The sequence below is a fragment of the Panthera pardus genome, unplaced genomic scaffold, assembly GCF_024362965.1.
Source record: "Panthera pardus isolate Hobbes unplaced genomic scaffold, ASM2436296v1 HiC_scaffold_22, whole genome shotgun sequence".
In the NCBI taxonomy this organism is placed as follows: Eukaryota; Metazoa; Chordata; class Mammalia; order Carnivora; family Felidae; genus Panthera; species Panthera pardus.
In genome coordinates this window covers 51390230-51409942 of record NW_026526788.1, presented here as the reverse complement: position 1 = coordinate 51409942, position 19713 = coordinate 51390230, and the positions used below count along the sequence as shown (strand labels likewise).

At 42.8% G+C, this 19713-nt stretch overlaps 1 pseudogene; it reads right to left on the bottom strand.

Annotated features, from left to right (window-relative positions):
- Window positions 1–1451: 1451 nt before the first annotated feature.
- LOC128779059 (developmental pluripotency-associated protein 4-like) overlaps window positions 1452–19713 on the bottom strand; it is a 37607-nt pseudogene continuing 19345 nt past the window's right edge.

The following is a 19713-nucleotide window of genomic DNA, read 5'->3' as shown; positions in this document are numbered from 1 at the left end:
GCTGGGTAACGGGCAGGGTGTCCTGACCTCCGAGGTCCTTGTGAATGTACCGTGACTTTGAAACCTACCCCGCAGTCACAGCTCAAGTGCCGGAGCCAATGCCCTGTGTTTAGACGCCTGCTCTTCATTCTGTCAAATCCTGGCCATGTTCCAGTGCTACCAATTATCCCTCGCCTAGCAGCGGCGAGGTGGCAGTCACAACGCAGAGGTGGGGGTGGCTGCTCTGGGCTTCCGGGCCTGTGTGGCTGGGGAGCAGTGCTGCAAAATCCTCGCCTCTCTCCCACCACTCTCCCCCCAGCAGCAGGCGAAGCAGCACTTTGCAAGTGAGAGGAAGACATTTATTTTCGGCTAAACATTCCCAGTGAGCCCAATGGCTGCGAGCAGACTTTCGGCAAAGCTTCTGAGATGCTGATGTGCACCATTAGCTGGTGGCAAGCCATTACCTTACCCCCAGGAAGTGTGGGCGCTTGGCAGAGTTTGGGTGTGGGATGCCCATCGACTGAGTTCTTTCTAGGGCAATTATTTCCCTGGTTTCTCTTCCTGCCTTTTTTAAAAAAAGTATATTTATTGGGGCGCCTGGGTGGCTCAGTTGGTTGAGCATCCGACTTCGACTCGGGTCATGATCTCACGGTTGGTGAGTTCGAGCCCTGAGTTGGACTCTGTGCTGACAGCTCAGAGCCTGAAGCCTGCTTCGGATTCTGTGTCTCTTCTCTCTCTGCCCCGCCCCCGCTCATGCTCTGTCTCTCTCTCAAAAATAAATAAACATTAAAAAAATTAAAAAAAAGTATATTTATGTATTTCGGGGAGAGTGCAAGCGGGGGAGGGGCAGAAAGAGGGGGACAGAAGATCTGAAGCGGGCTCTCCACTGACTGGCCAACAGCAGCGAGCCCGACGCGGGGCTCGAACTCACGAACCGTGAGATCAAGACCTGAGCTGAAGCTGGATGCTCAAATGACTGAGCCTCCCAGGCGCCCTGCTCTCTTTCTACCATCTTACATGAAGTATAGATAAAGGTCAGTGGCATGTCTGAGCGCTCTACGTTTCTAACACGTTTTGCCTGGAGCAGGCAATGGGTGCTACCTGCCATCTGGTGAGGAGAGAAGGGTAGACAGAGGGGTGAGTGCGCTCAACTCCCTGGGCCTGCAGGAGAGGGGCTTGGCCCTGAAGTTTTCAAATGTCTACCTGGCAAGGACAATATTTCAAACTCTCATTCTGAATACTGAGAAAGAGCTTAGCGAAAACATTTTTTTCCTCCCAGCACTGTTCCTTTGTATACAATGAGGGGAAATGGTCTAAAGGAAGGGCTTCCAAACCATGTCTTTTTTAAGCCAAAGAAACATTTTTTCCCAAGTGAAATCTTATGCTACAGCCTCGGATATAAAACTGGAACAGCAACAGGAAATCCTCCCTGATGGCATCCAGAGGCGGCACCAACTGTTTCCCCAGCAACCTCAGCAGCAGTCACACAGACTTCCAACATCCTCGGTGCTGTGAAACCTCCTCTTGGTCTCCGCTGTCACCTGTTCACCATCATCTACCTCATGCCCAAAGCTCCCAATTTGATTTCTCACACTGGCAAGGGGGCCTTTGCCGGCAACTGAGTGTCATCAATGGGGCTTTGATGCAGGATCTCTGGGGTCCGGGCATTTTATCCTGCATGATTCAGGCACTGAGAGGTGGGTGCACGGAGATTTGAGGTTCTTCTCCCCATTTGACTTAGCAATGGCCACGATTTGGCAAAGACAGGTAATTTGTGGAATCATTTGTCATTGGAAAAATAGGAACTGCACTCTGCCTTTATGCTGCCAACCTCCCTGATCTACCTCATGGGTTTTATATTCCCAAGTTGGGAAGATGAAATAAGTAAGGAAATAGCGAGCAAACAAAAATGACTATTTCTGGCAAGTGCTAAAAAGAAAATAAAGCAGGTTAATGGGATGGGGGTAAGGGTTGGAGGGTAGTTCTTTAGACTGGGTACTTGAGGATGGCCTCAAAAAGGAGTGACACATAAGCTGAGACCTGAACAGTGAGCAATTATCCAGCCAGGAGAAAACCTGGGGGCAGAGTATTTGCAGAAGAGGGAACAGCATATGCACAGTCTTTGAGGGGGCACGTGCTTGGCTTGTCTGAAGAGCAGAAAGCTGGCTAATGTGACTGAGACCTCAGTGACTGGGGGGAACAGGGTTTGCGGGCTTAACCAGATAGCCCAAGGCTGGGTGTTTGGGTTTGAAGATTAATGGGACTGGGGTGGTGGGTTTTCAGGTTCTCCCCACTCAGGCATCACTCCCTTCTTTCAGCTTCTGGATTGCCATTTATACCCAGAAAATGAGCAAATGTATCTTTATCTGTTAATAATGCCTCCTAATTAACAACTAAAACCTACAAGTACCCCAAATTGAAAATATAGTGGGTTCTCAAAGGAACCATAAATGCTAGCATTCACGTAACACGTATTAATTTAACAGAGGAGTGTTAAGTGTAGTCATCATGTACATTACATCCCTAGTACTTATTTATCTTCAAATTGGAAGTTTGTACTTCCAAGAGTTTGTACTTCCAAAAGTTTGTACTTTTGCAGAATTTATACTTATAGCTGTGTGACTGCAGGCAAGTACTTAACCTCTCTGTTCTTAGTTTTTATCATCTGTAAAAAGGGAATAATACTTCCATTATAACATTGTTTTGAGAATAAAATATCTGTAAAATGCTTAGAATACATAGCAAATATGAAATGCATTTGCTATTTTTATTTTATATGCAAAGGCACAATTGACTATTTCGTAAGTATTTTTTGGGTACCTACCATGTGCTCAGTCCTGTGCTAGGGACTGAGGACACAACAATGAACAAAACGAGCTCCATCCCTGCCCGGCACCCGGTTTCCTGCTCTTTACCGTGTAAAGAAGGCGTGGAATTGCCGAGGATGGACTTGCCACCTGTGGCCAATGCATGTGGAGGGTCGTAGAGAAAGGTGCAGGGGCTTCTTTATTATACCGGGAGCCATCAGGGGCCAACCCAGGTCCCGTCCCCTAGAAAGCCTCTGGTCTCTGCAGAGAATGTTCAAATATGAAGAAAATTCCCTTAGAAGGACCATATACGGGGTGAGCACAGGCACCTGTTGGGTCCTCCCTGAAGCCATCTAGCTGATATTATCACTGAGCCCTCATCTTGAATCTTGAGCCTTACCTCCAGTCCCCACTCCTGGCTTCTGCTTGAACTGGTATCTCAAACGAATGGTATACATCTCTCTTCTGGACTTAGGTAGATCCACCAGGCGTGTCCTAAGAGGACAGAATCAAGTGTGAACATTCAGCACTCCAAATTACCTTCCCAAATAAGGCCAAGGGTTGCTTTTCGAATTATAATTTAAAAAAAAATGGGGCGCCTGGGTGGCTCAGTCGGTTAAGTGTCTGACTTCGGCTCAGGTCATGATCTCGCAGTTTGTGAGTTCAAGCCCCGCGTCGGGCTCTGTGCCGACAGCTCAGAGCCTGGAGCCTGCTTCCGATTCTGTGTCTCCCCCTCTCTCTGCCCCTCCCCTGCTCATGCTGTCTCTCAATACTAAATACACGTAAAAAAAAAATTAAGAAAAAAAAAATCATACCAGTTCCTTGATTCACAGTATTAGAGCAGGAAGGTCAGTGCGGTGACCCAGAGCAAAGCATCTTTCTAAACTACAATGGTTCTAAACGGTTAAATGCATTCTGTGTTCGGCATAGCTTTCCAGGTGACCTAGACACGTTGGTGTTGGGCCTTCATGACGTGGCTCCTTTATGTGGCAGCGGCCTCATCTCTTCTCACTCCTCCCCGTGTGTCCTACCACACCACGCTGCTCGGCGTTCGCCCGGTGCCCCTGGGGCTCTCTCCTTGCCTTTCTTGCTAACCCTTACCCAGATTTATCCTCCTGGAACACCTACTCAACGATCAGGACTCACTCGGGCATCACCTCCTCCAGGAAGCCTTCCTTCCTCTGGGCATCACCTCCTCCAGGAAGCCTTCCTTCCTCTGGGCATTACCTCCTCCAGGAAGCCTTCCTTCCTCTCTCAACACTGGATCAGACCCCTCCTCTGTGACTCCCTGGGCACCACACCGGCATAGCGGAGCGCGCCCGGTGGCGCCCGGTGGGAGCCTCTTTCACAGACCTGGCTTTCTGAGGCCCTGTCTCACCATTTCATCTCTGTAGCTTCCCGGGGCTTAGTAAATGGTTTTAAATGAATAAATGAGTGAAATATCATTATTTCCTAGAGTCCTACTGAAAATCTCTGTAGGTACGTTCATATTTATAACTTCCTGTGTATCAATTCTGGGGCCGGGGATGGGGGAGATACAGTCTTTATACCTGTAAAAGGCCTTAGAACACTGAGAAAGTATCTTGTGGGACTTTTTTCTCTGATACACCTTCCCTGTATCAGATCATTGCTGATTTTCCTTTCTCTGCTGCACAATGGAAAGAGTATCTTATGACTACAATTTTTTAGAATGTCCACTAAGGTATATCTCCCTAGTTTTTGCACTGGGGGTTGAACCAAAAGTAGTACCAGAAATCTTCTATAATTAGGTAACTATAACATTTACGATTAATCTCAACTACATATAACAGAAATCATCAACACAACACTGGCTGAGACAGAAGATTTATTCCTCTCTTATATAAAAGAAGTCTGCAAGTTGGCCAGCATCTACTTTATACAGCAGTGAGAACTTGGGTGAGTTAACGACGTCGAAGCCCTCCAGATACCTGAAAATTAAGAGTGATGTCATTAAAGGGCTTTTGTAAAGATGTAATGTGATAAACACTGGCCTGGCACAGAGTAAATATTCAACGGATGTCAGAAAAAAAAAAATCACATCTATTATTTTATTACTAGTGCTAGTTGATTCTGCTATCAGCTCCTTTTTAGGTTTGCTGCTTTTTAGTAGAACTGGTCAGCTCCCAGAGATTTGTTGTAATTTTCCAGACATAGTTGGAAGGCATCGCTGTGCCATTTACCATTTACTGCAAACATTTGTTTTCAGCATTCCGAGATGGACCCTGACACAGCAATATCACATCCTCCTGTCCTCAGCAAGTCCTCTGGAGGCTGTGCTTCTTGCAGCGAAATAAGACTTACAGGAGTCAGAAGGGGGCCCTACTGCCTCAGCGCCACGTTCTCACAGCTCACACAAATAGCTACCGTTGGTATCCAGGGTGGTGGGTTCCGTCGTTCTGGAAGAAGGCATCCCTCATTCCTTTTGACTGGAATTTAGTAATTAAAATAAGATGGTCTAGTGCACAACAATTCATCCGGATAATGTTTTTGGACAAAGTATTCAAGGGCAGATTCACCTACTTTGTCTTAGTCGGGGCTCTCCAGAAAGAAGGGCCTGAGATAGAGGACTTATAGGCTATTTCTCTACTAGGGATTGTGAGCCCAGTGAGCAAGATGGAGACAAAGAAGTGGGGCAGGAAGACAGAGAGAGGGACTGTTATAAGGTATGGAGGGGAGGTTACTGAGTTGGTCCATGCTAATGGTTTGATCCCAAGGGACCATCATGATTGTCCTCTAAAAGTGAAATAAATTTGGTATCCAAATAGTCCACTGGAGAAAAGAACAGGAAGAATTTATTCATTGACTTCTGTCTCCCATTGGTTAAAGGTATGTCCCTGGAGGTAATAACTCTCCCACATTTCCACATTACACATACATGGTGGACTTTCATGGCGCACAGACCTGTGTGTCCAAGGGAAGCCCCAAGGCAAGAAGCAGGAAGTGTGGAGTGCAGGTGAGGCAGGTTTTTTGAGCCTGTGTGAAGATGTTCAGAGGCTACTGTAGTGCTGCTCTATGCAGTGGCTGGAACAAGAGGTAGGGGAGGCTGACCGAATGTTAAATGGCACTAAGAAGTATCTTATACGCTTTCGTTCATTCAACAAGAAGGTATTATAGACCTGGTATATTCCAGGTAGAGAGATAAGAGATGGTAGTTCGGCAGTGACCATGACAACACAACCCTTACTCTCAGGAAACTCATGGTTTGGGGGTTGTTGTGAGCATAAAAGGAGGTAAGTACTTAACGCAAGATCTGTAAAGAGCTGCTCAATTGTCATTAGCTGCTTTTAGTTTTATTTTGTGGCGCTGCTGAAAATGGGTAACACATCTGGGCTAGTTCCAGAAATCTCCATGGGTGACCAGCTCATAAGCCAAGACCCCAAATGATTCCATCATTTAAAAAAAAAAATTTTTTTTTAACGTTTATTTATTTTTGAGACAGAGAGAGACAGAGCATGAACGGGGGAGGGTCAGAGAGAGGGAGACACAGAATCTGAAACAGGCTCCACGCTCTGAGCTGTCAGCACAGAGCCCGACGTGGGGCTTGAACTCACGGACCGCGAGATCATGACCTGAGCCGAAGTCGGCCGCTTAACCGACTGAGCCACCCAGGCACCCCTCCATCATTTTTTTAAAAGGAATAAAGTTTGTGTGTTATTTATGGTGAAAATTCTGACTGCTAATGAGCAATCAGTAGAGAGACACTTGCTCCTCAATAAAACTTGCTTTTTATCTGAAATGTTTATTGAGGATTCTAACCCAGACCAGTAGTATCATGATGGTTACAGACTTCCCACCTCCACCACTCCTTCCAGGGCAGTACTTTTATAACTTCCTCTGATTGGTGGGGGTGAGGAGAGCACAGAAATCCTCTGCTCTTAGTAATAAAACAACGTTGGAAACTGCTGTGAAAGGACAAGTGAAAAACATCCAGCCTTTTCCAACACTCCCAGGACTAAACATTTAGGAAGTACACAAGAAATTAAAAGGGAGTCATGCACAAGCATGAAAATCAAGCTTTTTGGCTTTAATCCTACTTTGAGTTTGGAACATTAACCATACTTTGCATGCGATGAATTCGGTCTCCTAAATACAACAGCTGATGACGTACATACAAATTTTAAATTCAACATATTATGTATTTAGGATTGAGAAGCAGCCTTAAACATTTTTAAGCAGCAGAACTCTACAAAACGGTTGCAAGTGGAAATAACACTGGCAAAGCGCCCTGTGTTTTTAGCCAGTGCTAAACCAGAGACATCTCAGGTTGCTAAGAAAAAACAAAAACAACATTTTCCAAGTTAAGAATTCTGTGTTTTGGGGAGGGCAAGAGAGAGAATAACAGCTTACTCTTTGGCTTAAAATACTCAACAGTTCAGAGCCATTACACTTAAAACCAGAAGGAACAAGTCCTAAGGTAGTCTGTGTTCTGAAGAGGAAAATGCACAGAAACCAATGCTGGCTGTTTCTTTACTCAAATATGCTTGCAATATGCTCAGCTGAAGACCATCTCACTTACAAGCTGTCAGGGACTTCAAAGGTGGATATTTGGTAGTTACAAACAAGGTTTTCATTTAACAAATTATGTTATTAATGTTTTGTTAATAAATGATGTTTATTAACTGGGATGAGTGATAACTTGTGAAATGTCCTTTTTTAAGAGAGGAGAGCGTGAGTCGGGGGGGGGCAGGTAGAGGCAGGGGTAGAGGGAGAAGTAGAGGCAGAGAGAGAGAGAGAGAAAATGTCAAGCAGGCTCCATGTTCAGCAAGGAGCCTGATGTGGGGCTCCATCCCACAACCCTGACCTGAGCTGAAATCAAGAGTTGGATGCTCAACGGACTGGGTCACCCAGGTGCCCCAGTTTTCCCATTTTTGAAACCTAAGGGTCTGCCTGTATCCTAACACACATATCCCACCCAAAGCAGGCACCTTTGGAGGGGTGGGAGGGAGGGTCTACGGGCAACCCACTGGTCTACCAGCCCTGTAAACAGAAAGCATGGACTATGATGAAGGGACTAAAGTACGGCTGTCAGTGGAGCTAACTGTAGTCCCCTTTCCACCCTCACTTACACAAATATGCTCTTTCCCTTGATATTCTAATCTCACAGGAGGCTTTTTATTAGCACATTTTTCCTTTGAACACATGGTGCATACCATATTGGCAAATTGCAGGAAGGCAAGGAAAAGCATGTACTCATTTTCCCTGGTTTTTCTGGAATCCAGGCTCGTCCACTATAAAGCTGCAGGTGAACCCAACTGTCCATGTCTTCAGAGAGACTTCTCCCATGGACCATACACCATGAGACACTACAAGTCTCGTCATGATTCTACTGCCTCCATATTGCTGGCCCTGGCTGCAATTCTGGTCCAGGAGGCCAACCCAGCCTCTGGGCTGGACTGGTTACTACAATGGTATTAACTCCCTCTAGGAGAGTGGTAACTCTAAAAGCTCTGGCACCCCCTCCTCAGAAGAAGGACCTGCTTCTGGAGGATCAGTCCCCTCAAATCATATTTTTGAGCTTTCCCCTTGTTCACCTTTGATTTTCCATGGGACCTTGTCTAGATGTTGGCCTCCTTGGCTGTGACAGGAATATTCTTCTGATTTGGGTAAGTATATTCACAGAGTTACTTATGTGCTTCTAGTGTCTGTCTCTGGTGCTCAGCTTTAACTGATGGTACCAGGCCCACACAGTGTCTCTGTGAAGTAGGTTGACTAGTGGTAGTTTAGAGGGTAATGGAGGAATAGGTATCTTCTTCCAGTTTTAGGCTGTTGTTGCATTGTGCATTCTCCGGTGGATAGGAAACTTGGTTATCTGCCACAGATGTTTCTTGTTTTGTCCCCTTCAATGAGGTTCTTGATAAAGCTGAGATGCTTGACTCACTCAAGCACATTGTTCCTCTCATTTCCACCAACATGAGTTCGAATTTGACAGTCACATATTCTTCCCCTGACTTCTCTGTGGAGTTCCACACTTTGCCTTTTGTGTTCTGCATAGTCTGAAAAGAGTTGATGCAAAGAAAAGTCTTCTGACTTCTGGCTCAAGATTGCTCTTTTAAAAGTTTCCTCCCACTTCTTGGGGCATGTGGGTAGCTCAGTCAGTTGAGCGACTGACTCTTGATTTAGGCTCAGGTCATGATCTCAGGGTCATGGGATCCAGCCCTCTGTCGGGCTCTGCACTGAGGATGGAGCCTTCTTGGGATTCTCTCTCTCCCTTCTCTGACCCTACCCTGCTAACTCCCTCTCAAAATAAACAAACATTAAAAATAAATAAAAGTTTTCTCCCACTTCCTGTCACTCAAAGGCACTCTCAATTCCATAATTCTAAATTCTAATTTTCAAATTCTTAGATTGCTAAAATGAGGACAAAAAGAACATGCAGACAGGTACAAAAGCCCTCAAAAGGGAGTTGAATTTTAGGGAACTGGGTTTAAGTGATATGGCCTCATTTTCTGAGAATGCCTTACAGAGTGAGTGATGTGAACACAGATGACCCTCACATTTTCCCTGAATGATTGAACCTTGCTGGGATAAGGGTATAAGGAGTTAGAGTTCAGAGCTTCTGCTGACTTGGTAAAACCAGAATTGTGCCCCATTCCCCACTCTCTGTGTACAGCCTAGACTTCACGCCAGGGGATCCATCCAGTAAAGGACATGGTTTATACAGCCACCCAGACTGGGGTTCAAATCCTGAGTTCACCATCTCCTAGCACTGTGATCTTGGACAATCACTTCTTTTAAATCTCCTTGTGTATATCTGGGGGTTGTTGTGAGCATTAAGGGAGGTAAATACTTAATATAAGTAAGGCCTATTAAAGTAAGTGCTTCTATGGTATGGTCTCCATTTCCAAGATCACCTCATGGTACAAGATGGTGACTAGAATTCCAGCCACCTGGTTTTTCATTCCAGTCAATAGGAAAAAAGACAATAAAAGGGTGAAGCCAGCTGATTCTTAAAGTCCCTGAAAGGTCCTGCATGAATTGATGTTTACATCTCATTGCCCAAAGAGTAGTTTCATGGCTTCTGATAGCTGCAAGGGAAAATGTAGTATTTATTCTGGATAGCCATGTGTCTAGCTAAAATTACTATTACTATGGAAGAGGGGAAAATGAACATTAGATGCCAATTATCATTCTTTGCCACAGAGAGCCATTTTAGGGGCAGCTAGAGCAGGAAGAGTCTTGGGACTTTGATTAAACTTGATGGCACAGGGGAAAATAATCATTAAAAGTGGTTGATGCTGATAACTTCTTGATAAGATCAAAGGCAAATCCAAGTGATCTGGAAGTGCTCTGTCCAGTGAGGTAGCCATTAGCCATATGTGCCTTATGCTCCCTCATCATATCCCCCCTGAACAATTTTGACCCCTAAATCTTTAAGGTTAAAGAACGTAGAAGGTCTCATCTTCTGTAGCTTCTTCCTGCTGAATAGGAGCGTAGAGATGTCCCTACCTACGGGTCAACATTTGTAATGCCACTCTACCTTCCCAGACTGCCCAAGGCAGAGGCACCTGAATCCAATGTAGAAAACATTGTTGTACGGACCTTCTTGAATAGAAAGGCTCGTCTGTTGGCTTGAAGTTATTGCAGTGAAGGAGTCCAGTGTCTGCCAGTGGTACCAGCAAGAAGATTTTTAGAGGTCAGGCTTGAAGCATCCTCAGATGGAGTGGGAACAGGCAGTAGGAATCAGATGGGTCTTTCTGGCTTGTAATTCAAATGTCTGTGGTGATCCTTTTGAATGTCCCACTGTTAAGAAAGAATTGTTAGTATAAATTGGGAAAAAGAATGAAAAACAAAGGTACTACCATCAATTTTGTTTGAAGGGAAGTTTGAGGTCTTCTATAGGCTTACAGGAATGAGAAGTCACATTAGTTGGCTCCTGTGAAGGAGGTAGAGGTTTCATTCTAGATATAGGAGCCCATGAAGATTGCCCCTGTAATTTTACTGCAGTGGACAGTACATAATATGACCCGGTAGGGGCCCTTCCATTTTGGAGTTAAATCCCCTGCTGTATTAGACCTTCATTAAACCACATCTCCTGGGTTGATATGGGGTGGGTTTCTAGTAACTGGCAGATCAGGTGTAGGGAGGATATGGTTTGCATATTCACTTAGAGATTTATGAGTGAACCTGGCCTCAAGTGAATAATAAAGCACTATAGCCTTTATCTATTGATAGGTCTCTACAGTGAGAAAGGCTTTTTATATACGCAGAGGATGGTCTATACATGAAATATTGTGACAATTTTTCTGAAATCTACCTCAAGTTGTTCAGCTTAGGCAAACAACAACATTTAAAGACAATCAGAACTAGAATTTAGTATCCATAAAGGTGCATTATTGAGGCATAGTTTTCCTCTCTAGAATCATCCCTATTTTTGAGATAGCCAAATCAAGACTAATTTGTTTGTAAAACAAGTACAATTTTAACTTAGCCTAATTATTTACATAAGTTCATCAAGAACAGTGATTGGTTATATAGATCTTTTATAATTTGCTTTGCTGGAACTTTTTATAAGGAATCTCAAGATTGAACGTTTAGTAGCCTCTCCAGGCCAGAAGCCAAGCCAAGCACTTGCCATCAGGCATCCCTGCAATACTTGTTGATTTGGGTGAATTCCTCTTGAGGAGGTCCTCAAGATATCCTGAAGTTCCTGTGCCTTCCAGGAAGTGACATTCCTCACTCACCTGATAAGGCTTCTGGGAACTTGGTAAGCAAGGTATCAGGCCAACATTTCCAAGCGGCTTTATGGCTCCATGTTTCGTAAAGTCAACCTTAGTTCCTCAGAGCTGTATGGTCATATCCGAGTCTATGCATGTTGCTCTCAAATAGGACATTCCAGCCAAAGCCTTGGTGAAATAACCAGGATTTCCAATGGTGTCCTGTTATAAAGGAGAAGACTCTTACTGAACTTATGCAAGTAACTGTAATTTCCATGAAAGAAAGAATACTGAGAGTTTTTGAATTTCAGAGCATTGAGGTAGAAAGAAGTTTGTTAAATGTTTCAGGTTTACAAATGAATACCACATTTTTGTATATCATAGATATCTTAAGAGAATGTTTCCTTAATCTGAAAGAGCAAGCATTAGGAAACAAGCAACACTTTAAAAACAAGGGTCACAAAAAACTAATTTTCCTTGGTTCATTTTGTCCCATGTTCCTAATTCTTGTTCAGTTTGAATGCAGCTTTTTTAGTTCTAAAATTCTTGCCCATTCTAGTTTTAGGATTTTAAAGATGTTAAATACCTGTATTTGTCCTAAATGTCCTTTTTATAAATCTCCTTGAAGATAAAACATGTTTTGTAAAAGCATCAGAATTATAAATGACAAAATCTCAGAAACGGGCATGGTTAACAATCTGATGAGAGTTCATTATGGTGCAACTGATGAGGTAATCCAGCTATTTCTGTGATACAGAATACTTCAATTATCTGAATATCAAGTGATGACCTTACACCAAAACATTAAAACTTTAGGTATTGCATATGTATTTGAGCAGTTCTAGCATTTACCCCTACAATACAACCTAAGGTTTACCATTTTTGACAGTGCTTTTCCAAGTAACTTAGCATACCAAACAAAAAGGCCTAAATGGTCAAAAAGACTGCATTTACAATTTAAGTCTTGGAAGTTTGTTAAAACCTTATAAAGTTATAAAGCACATCCTAAATAGGTTTACAGATCATTACGTAACTTAAAACTAACTTACTTCACCAAGATGGCAATAAGAGATCCCAAAGGCAAATATGTAGGGTTATATGGTTGTTAGCAAAGCAAAGCTCCTTTAATATTGAGAAGTTTTAATGAAGTAATCAAACACCTGAAAAAGACAAAACGTAAGCTTTGGCTTTGTGGGCAGACAAAAGAGAAAAGACCTTTGTTTACACTTATCGAGAGAACAACAATCCAAGAAAACTTTGTATTTTGAACAGAGAGAAAAGGATACTTATCCCAGTATACTTTTAAAATCCATACATTTTAACCTTAGTCCATCCTGACCACACATAAAATTCCTTTCCAAAGATTTCCCTTCATGAACCTTCTACAACTTTCCTTTGCTTTCAAATTTTGGCCCAAGCCATTTCTCTCCAAGTAACCAGGCTCATTTAGGACAAAATTACTTTCTTTTACCTTTAGTAAAAATGTATTTCTATTCCTTGTGTCTTTCTTACACATCTCCTTCCTTGTTTTGTTTTTTAACATACAGAATTGCTTTTCTCATTTCCATCAGTCTTAACTACATTTAGCAGAATTTTTACTCTTGGAAACCTTAGTCTCCAGTGAAAACTAAGTAGTAACCAATTGTGAATTGTTACACTAGAATTTTTTGATGGCAAATTTATGAATTAATCGAGCACAAAGCAGGTTTTTCCAACAGATCCGAATATCCTTCGTTTCTCTACAATAAGAAAAGTGCAAACCTACGTTCAGTAACCAATGCTTTAGCACTCCATTTGATTTGAAGACATGGATGTCCAACGAATTCAATCCCATTTATCACGCAAGCAAAACTTCAAAGTTTTAGATTATCAAAGACTGAAAGTTATCTTCACAGTTACCCATGAAAACATTGAGACATACAAAATGAACCATTAATTTTAAGTCACCTTTTTGCCTACAAATTGGAGCAGAGAGAACATGAGCTTATTTGACATTCAGCAAACCTAGATAGAATAAAAAGTTTATTTAATGCTGATGAACAGGTCTACCTCCAACCAACAAATTTAAACTAGCTTAAACATCGAATATGATCCACCTGCATCCACTTAAAAGTCAATCGATTTGTTCCCATTAGTTTTTACCTGGAACACCAGTGGGGAGTCGGAAGTGGGCGGTCCAAGGGGGTGCTCTTCGCTCCTTGACAGTGAGGGTGGGAGGAGGTGTCAGAGACACCAACAATGGTGTAGAAGCCAGTTCTGTAGACCGCACCCAAGGTGGTACAGAAACAGGAGGCGGGGAGGGGAAGGCAAAAGAGGTCAAGTGCTAGAAGGCAGAGAACCAGTTTGTGGGACCCAAGGAATTTAACAAAAATCCCCTACCCCTGGACAAGCAGAGCAAGACGAACTCCATTTTGTGCTACACCCACCATCTCATGTATAACCCCCAAACGATCTACTTATTGCTTAAGACACTCCCCCACCCTAGTCAAGCCGCTGAGCACACCCGTACTGGAAACCGGCTCATATAGGAATGTGGAACCCCTAACCACCAAAGAATGTAAACCCCGCCTTTTGCCCGCCAAACTTGCGCGCCAATTCTGACCAGAGTGATAGGCTAGTTCAAACAGTTACTATAGGGTAAATTGTAATTCAATTGGCCACCTGCGTGTGGACTGACAGGACTATGCAACTTTCTGTGTGTGTTACAATCTCATTGGCCACTGGCCCCTATAAAACTGCTATGCCTCTTAACCTAGGGGTCCAAGTCCCTGCTCCGCTGTGTCGGGTATACTTGGGCCCAAGCTTGAGCTTGCAAATAAGCCCTCGTGCGTTTGCACCGGTATCGGCTCCTTGGTGGTCTCTCGGATTCGAAATCGGGGGCATTACACAGTTCCCGGTTCTAAACCTTGTCAGCTGAGGTGGGGGAAGGGAGCGCCTTGGTGGCTCAGTCAGTTAAGGGTCAACTCTTGGTTTCAGCTTGGGTCATTATCTCATGGTTTGTGAGTTCAAGTCCCACATCGGACTCTGTGCTGGCAGTGAGCCTGCTTGGGATTCTCTCTCCCTCCCTTTCCCTTCTCCCACTCACTATCTCTCAAAAATAAATAGATTAATAACAACAATAGTAAAAATAACCCTTGTCAACTCAAACAGAGGAGCAGATGCCCCTGAAACGAGAGTAAAGGAAGAAAAGAGAAAGTACTCACCAAGTTTGCACTGGCTCAGAGTCCAGTTGAAAAGACTTGAAGTTCCACGGTTTAGGTGCCAAATGATGGGGTTTTGGAGTCAGGGTGGGGTTCAGAGCTGACGGCCAAGAATTCTTGAAAATGTCTTTGGTATAAAAAGGCGGTTAAAGTATGGGGACGAGACCCATGGGCAGAAAGAGCTGCACTGGGGTTGTGAAGAGTGGCTGCTTATATACTGTGGAGTTAGGGGAGGTAAAGTCGAGAGGAAGTTTCTTAAAGGGATTTCCACATGCTAAAGGAGACTCACGGGTTACTGGAGACCTTGGTATTGTTAAGCTAAGGTTTTTCCTTCTAGTAACGCATTACCCTTAAGACAGTAGGCGTTCCTGGAGATCAGGCCATTGATAAATTTGCCCTTTTCTTGTAATATTACTAAAGATACTTGTAAACTGATGGAGGTTCTATCAGTTTAACCATTTGTTTTCTGTCCTTTCCTTTGTTCTTGGGCAGCCAGGAGTGCCTGAGGAATGTCACACATATTCCACCTGGGGGTGGTGGTGGTGATGTGCTACTTTGTGCTTTGCCCTCAGTTTACCTTATGCTCCCTCATCACCTGTGCCCTATCTTGTGTCTCCCCACCCGGATTCCCATCTCTGAGTGACGGTTTTTATTTCCCAGTCAGCTGTTCTCACTTTTCCACTTTAAACCATGTGAACAGTTTTATCCTGTAAAGCCTTTCTCCATTCCTAATCCCTGAATCAGTCTGTGCTTGACTCTGCAGATATCTGAACCCAGTTCTTCTAAGGCACATAATCTACAATTCCACTCTTGAAATACGATGTATAATGACAGTTGCCACCAGCAGCAGTGGGGAGAACGTGTGGCATGCTACCCATCACTAAACTTGGGAAACTGCCAATATGCCAGGCACGCAGATGGTGGGCCAACCTCTTTGCTTGCTGAGCGGCACCCCCTAACTCCACGCCAGGGAACTGGCAATTACCCCAGAAACTGAGTACTCTTGCCTTTCTTGAGTTGCTGATGGAGTCATGCCTCAGACTCAGGCTCTCCTGTCAGCAGATTATACCTTTTGGGGGTAGGGTTCAGGTGAGGTAGGAGTGGGATATTACTGGATCTGAAAACTGATGCCTTGCCCTTTCTAGCTCTTGCACAGGCAGGCATCAACAATGTGTGTGGAGTTTTATAGTTTCCAAGACACTTTCAGATTTCATCATTTAGGAAGCAACCCCACCTCTCTGAGAGGGGAGCAAGGAGTTACCGTCCTAAGTTTTACAGATGAGATAGCAGATCTGGAAGGTTGGATTCTTTTCCCAGGTGGCTCAAACAAGAAAAGCAAAGGTGTGCTTATAGCAAGGTTTTCTGTCAACTTGAAATTTGGTTTACCAACTCCTCCTTGCTAAACGGGTAAAATCTCACACTAACAAGCCCAAGGGACATCTTAATGGCTTTGTTTAGTGAAGATTTGACACAAGGAATGCATTTACTGAAAACGCATTTGTATTCAGATTACAAGTGGCCATTACATCCATTACTTTATCTAGTCTCTATAGCGACCTAACACTTTACATAGATGCTATTGTGATTCTTGGTTTACAGATGACAAAAGTCAGGCTCAAATAGGGTGAGTAAATTGCTCTACTCACAACTGAACCTCTGCCCACCACGTTCAGCTAAGTCCTCTCTGCTGGGAAGTCTAAGGAGATGAATGCAGTAAGGCAAGGTTTCTCAAACTTTTTTATTTTTTATTTTTTTTTAATTTATTTTTATTTATTTGGAGAGAGACAGAGAGCAAGTGGGGGAGGGGCAGAGAGAGAGGGAGACAGAATTCCAAGCAGGCTCTGTGCTGTCAGCGCAGTCTGATGTGGGGCTCGAACTCACGAACTGGGAGATCATGACCTGAGCTGAAATCAAGAGCTGGACGCTTAACTGACTGAGCCACCCAGGCGCCCCTCAAACCACCACGTATTTCTGTTCTAGAAATAACAGATGCTTGGGCATCTCCCACTTTCCATGAACTCTCTGAAACCCCAGGGGTGGGAGCGAATGGTCCAGGTGTCGCTTCTGATTGGCTGAGGCTGGGGACACTGCATCTGGGGGAAAGACACATGTAGATTACTGCAATTTGTTTCCTCTAAATGCCTTGATTTTTTCATAGGAGGTGTTTCTATTGATGGATATTTTGGGTGGGCCTTTGGGAAGGAGATCAGTGAGAGGACTCGACCACTGGATCTTTTACTTTCTTCTTTATGCACAATTTTGTATCCATCTGAGGTTTGGCTTCCCTGGATAGCAACCACAACCCACTGTTAATTAAATTTCATCTGGTGCAACACTGACCTGGTTCAGTTAATTTTAGATTCAAGTTTCATCCTCTAAGGGATAGCTATTTCTTCCATCTTGCAAATTCTGTGTAGTTCTGAGTCACAATTCTTCTGAAAATAGATATCAGTTGTTAAATTGATTCTTAAATATTCCCTGTCAAAGATTCCCACTGTTGGAAGACTCTAGGACTTTCAACCAGCATCAGCATCATCTGGAGCTTGTCAGCAATGCAGAAGCACAGACTCTGGTGTACTGAATCTGAGTCTGCATTCAGCAAGACACCCCAGTGATTCATCTGTACATTAACATTTGAAAAGCACTGGTTTAGGGGCGCCTGGGTGGCGCAGTCGGTTAAGCGTCCGACTTCAGCCAGGTCACGATCTCGCGGTCTGTGAGTTCGAGCCCCGCGTCAGGCTCTGGGCTGATGGCTCGGAGCTTGGAGCCTGTTTCCGATTCTGTGTCTCCCTCTCTCTCTGCCCCTCCCCCGTTCATGCTCTGTCTCTCTCTGTCCCAAAAATAAATAAAAAAATGTTGAAAAAAAAAAAAAAAAAGAAAAGCACTGGTTTAGGACACCTTTCCTTTCAGGAACAGTTAAAATGTATTAAGTACCCACAGTCTCTTAGGGGAGGCACTTGACACTTTTTAAATCTGGTCCTCCCAACGAACCTGCAGGAAAAGAACCTTCAATTTATGAAAGCAGAAACTGCTTCTGAGAGATTTAATCATTTGCCCAATTAGTAGTTAATGACTGAGATGGAATTAAACTTGGTCTACTCTCTCTTGGAACACTTGGCTTAAACCTTTCTCTTCCTTCCCTTCCTCAAGCCTCTCCACAAATCTCAGTTTTTTTCCCCCTCACAATCTCACATTTGTTGCAATTGATGAAGCAATATTGATACATTATTAGTAACTTAAATCCACAGTTTACATTAGAATCCACTCTTTGTGTTGTACGTTCTATATAGGTTTTGCCAAATGATGATGTAATTCACTGTCCTAAAAATCCCGTGTTCCAACTATCCACCCCCACCCCAATCCCTGGCAACTGCTATCTCTTTATTGTCTTTATAGTTTGGTTTTCCTTTTATAATAAAAAAGTGATTCTTGTACATGGGAGAGGAGTAAATAACCAAAAATCAAGGGTGGTATTTTGTCCATCTAATTCTTCATTGTGTCTCCTGTATCCAGAATAGTGATAATGGTAGCAATAACTAGGGGAAACTTCTTTACAGTTTGACATAAATACTTCCATACATGTGATTATGTATGTATGTGTGGTTACGCATATACTCATACGTACAGTCTCCTGTGTTTGAAAGGATAATCCATTTATGTGATGATTTATAAAATGTTTAACACGCTCCAGACATCCCTTGAGACACTTCATATCTATCTCTCTTAATCTTCATCTCAAAAAATTGATAAATTGTAGAAAAGCTCAAGGTGATTCTTAATTTGCTGTAGGGATTTATAATTTAATTACAATAATATTTGATAATGGATATTTATTGTTTGCAACAATTTTTCTTTCTCATACGAATGATCTTACCCTTCAAATAATCTTTTGAATTATTATTAACTTTGTTTTGCTGTGAGTTTCAGTGACTTGCCTTAGAACCACATCTAGTTTTAAGTTTTCTCAGGCCACATCCTGCCCATTGCATCGTCGATTCACAGGGAGCTTGTGGCAAACAGGAACTTTTCCCCTACTTGTCTCAACGTTTAACCATTGTCGCCTTCATTCTAAACTTGTGCACTTGTTGCAGTGCAGTCATATATTTTTCTTTCAATAGATATTAAAAAAATATGTACTAAGCAGTTACAGTTCTGCTGGGAGCTTTGTGTACATGGATGAATAAAAATATATTTGGTCTTTGTTCTTGTGGGGCCTAAAATCTGTTCAGTTTACACCTGTGTGATCAATTCGAATGCAGCGGAGAAGATTTCTTTAATTCCGTTTTGCCATTAAGCTAGCAGATGCACTTTCGCATCATTTGCAAATTTAGGAACCATATTTTATGTTCTCCTCCACGTCTCTGGATCTCTACGTCAAGCCATTTATTTTCTCTCTTGCTGGATTTGTAAAGGAGAGGTAAAGATGGAGCATTCTCTTCGAGTAAGGCTGTTTGGCAAAAATTTGTAGCTAACATTTCTTCATCTTGCCCCTAAGGGTATCATGAAAGACTTTATCAGATGATTCGCAGAATTTAAAGGTCACTCTGTATCAGTATTCCCTGGGTTTCCAGTGGTTAAGTGCAGGTGCTTGGATGCCTTGGGTTCAAATCCTGCCTCTACTGCTTATTAGCTGTGTGACCTTGGGCATGTTACTTGATCTCTCTGTACCTCAGTTTCCTATGTTTATAAGAACATTCATAAATTCAAATTGTGTTAATAAATTATAAATTGATAAATTTCAGTAAATCTGAAAGTCTAAACAATATGAATGATTTTCTGGCAAAATATAAGTGAGCAAAATTGGTACAAGAAAAGACAGAAAGCCAAAAACTATAGAAGAAATGAAAAAAATTATTAAATTCTTCCTTTAAGGAAAAATACTTATTGAAATAGTTTAGTTTTGCAACTGAATTCCATCTAACTTTCAAGCAAGAGTTAATTTAATCTCTTTAATAGGTTAACCAAATTATTTCATTCTCTAGAAAGGTATGGAAAGTTCCTCAATAATATTATGAAACAAGCATAACTTTAATACTAAAATCTGATAAATAT